General features: G+C 55.1%; 1 long non-coding RNA gene across 2 annotated transcripts; it reads left to right on the forward strand.

The window, feature by feature from the left end:
* The first annotated feature begins 420 nt into the window (after positions 1 to 420).
* On the forward strand, positions 421 to 1,919 carry LOC115640104. 2 transcript variants are annotated; one of them, XR_003997810.1, is made up of 4 exons: positions 421 to 672; positions 768 to 968; positions 1,178 to 1,308; positions 1,731 to 1,919. It is a non-coding gene; the product is annotated as an uncharacterized LOC115640104 (long non-coding RNA). The 2 variants fall into 2 exon arrangements; XR_003997809.1 differs by lacking the exon at positions 1,731 to 1,919 and having other exon boundaries at positions 1,178 to 1,612.
* The last annotated feature ends 314 nt before the right edge of the window (positions 1,920 to 2,233 follow it).

Raw genomic sequence — 2,233 nt, forward strand, 5'->3', positions numbered from 1 at the left:
GGGGCACATCGGGGGGGCACAGACGAGGCCGGGGGAGAAGCAGGCGCCCGGCAGCCCCCACCGCACTGGGGGGCGCCGCGCTGCGGGGGGCGGGGCCAGGCCGAGACCCGGGACACGAGAGTTCGCGTCAGGAGCCGGAGCTTGGGGAGGGCAGGGCCGGATGAACGGTTGCTCAGGCAACGCGCCACGGGCCGGGCCGAGCGGCGCTGAGGCGGGACGGGGAGCGGCGGCTCCGCACGGGGGGGCCGGGGGCTCAGACACCCAGTTCCAGGTGCCAGGCCCAGCCCGGGCCCGTGGGAGCCGGGCGGGGGGGGGGGGCACAGGGCAGAGGCAGCGCGGAGTGACAGGGCTTCACCCCCCCACCAGCTGGGACTGGGGGGCAACAGGTGGGGGGTTCTGAGCTGTCTGGGAGCAGTGGGGTCGTCCAACCGCCGACACCCATCCACTCTGGGCTCTCTAAATCCCACATTCCCACAATGCACCTTGGTAACGCCACTCTCCTCTGTCCCTAATCCCCCTATTCCCTTCCCTCAGGTTCTCCTGGACACCCCAACCCACAGTCAGGCCTCCACATACATCCCACTCATTTACATACTGAGCCAGTTCTTCAGGGACCCCCACAGCCCAGCAAACTTCTCCATCCATGAGCCCCATGGACCTGTGGCCAGGAAGGTGAGGAAGATCCCACTTTGGCTGGGCTGGGTGTGGGTGTTAATCTTTTCCTGTCTTGTGTGTGCTGTACTCACAAAGGCTTTTTGCTCCCTCAGGGTGAGGTGTGGTTTTGGCCGAAGATGAGGTGTTTTGGTAGCCCTGTGGATGCTGTGTGGTGTCTGGAATGGGGCGTGTGTGTTCCCATCATGCCCCTTCCCCTCTGCCTGCAGAGCTGAGGACAGACAGGTCTGAGGAGCAGAGCAGGAGCTCTGGGAAGGAGAAGAGCAATATGAAGATGGAGTCTAAGATGAGACCAGGTAACTTCTGTGGAGGGAGACATGCTGGACAGGGCCTAGGATTGGGGAGACAAGCAGGTGTGAGCCCCGGGCTCAGATTTCTAATTGTAGCTGTGATGGCAGAATGGGAGGAGGGTTGAAGCCGAAGCCCTGGTGTGCGGGAGTAGCGAGAAGAGGAGCCTCACCACCATTGCTTTTTCTTTTCCTCTTGTGTTGTGTTTCATACCAAGGGAAAAGAAGTCATGGGGACGGAGTCCAGCCCTGAGGTGAGATGGAAAGTGATCAAGAGCAGTGACAGCGTGAATCCTGTTGATGCCAGGCAAGAGCTGCCCAACTGGGACAAGAGTAACCGTCCCTGTCGGTGAGATGTGTATCTGGTTTGGGAAGGATTCTGGTCACAGCCGTACTGGCTCCAGGCAGGGACTTCCCGTTACCTGGGTGTGGGTTTCCGGACTAGCTGTGGCTTCAGGGGAGATGATGTTGCCATTTGCGAGAGCTGATCATCTCTCTGGCCAGGAGTGGTGTGTGCTCCCTAGCAGAAAGTTGGATCCATGAGGGTGACTCCCTGTTGTGAATTTCTTTCGTCCTCCTAGGTTTCTCTCTCTGTGTTGGCCAACTTTCACTCAAACTCTCTCTCTCTCCTTTCATGGACACCTGTCATGAAAATTCCCCAAACTGAAAATTTTCTGCTGAAAAACCAATACTAATCTGTTTGAGGACTTGATTTGAATGTATTATTGTTATTCTCTTCTGATTTATCTCATTTCAGTCTTTGTCCTCCAGATGTGTTTCCAGCTGTTGAGTTGTGGGGGAGAGAGGCCAATTCATAATGTCTCTACTTCCCTTTCATAGTTTCTTCCAACTTGCTAGAAAGTACCTTTGCTACGACATGACTCAAGCACTGTCCATTGTCTCTGTGCTATCTCAGAGAAGTCTGCATTGTACATGGTTCCTGGAATAGTCCTTGGGAGTGTGGATACCTTCAATGGGCCAGCAGGGAGTCTGGCTCCTCCATTTTTGCACCTGAAAGGCTGGTGGGGGGCATTTCCCAACCTCATAACATATTTCTGTAATGCACACAGAGCAAACTTCATAACTTCCCAAACCAATGTGAACACATAGAATGCAAGAAGACATTAATGTTCAACAGATGAACAGTTCAAGATTTTTGAAATGATCCCTCACCAGGCAGACTTTGTTCAAAACGTATCATCACTATATGAGAGTGGTGAATATGGGGCTTGCAGGGTGCTGCTTTGAGCACAGCTTGCCACCCCTGGGCTTAC

The sequence above is a fragment of the Gopherus evgoodei genome, unplaced genomic scaffold (genome assembly GCF_007399415.2).
Source record: "Gopherus evgoodei ecotype Sinaloan lineage unplaced genomic scaffold, rGopEvg1_v1.p scaffold_203_arrow_ctg1, whole genome shotgun sequence".
Taxonomy (NCBI): domain Eukaryota; kingdom Metazoa; phylum Chordata; order Testudines; family Testudinidae; genus Gopherus; species Gopherus evgoodei.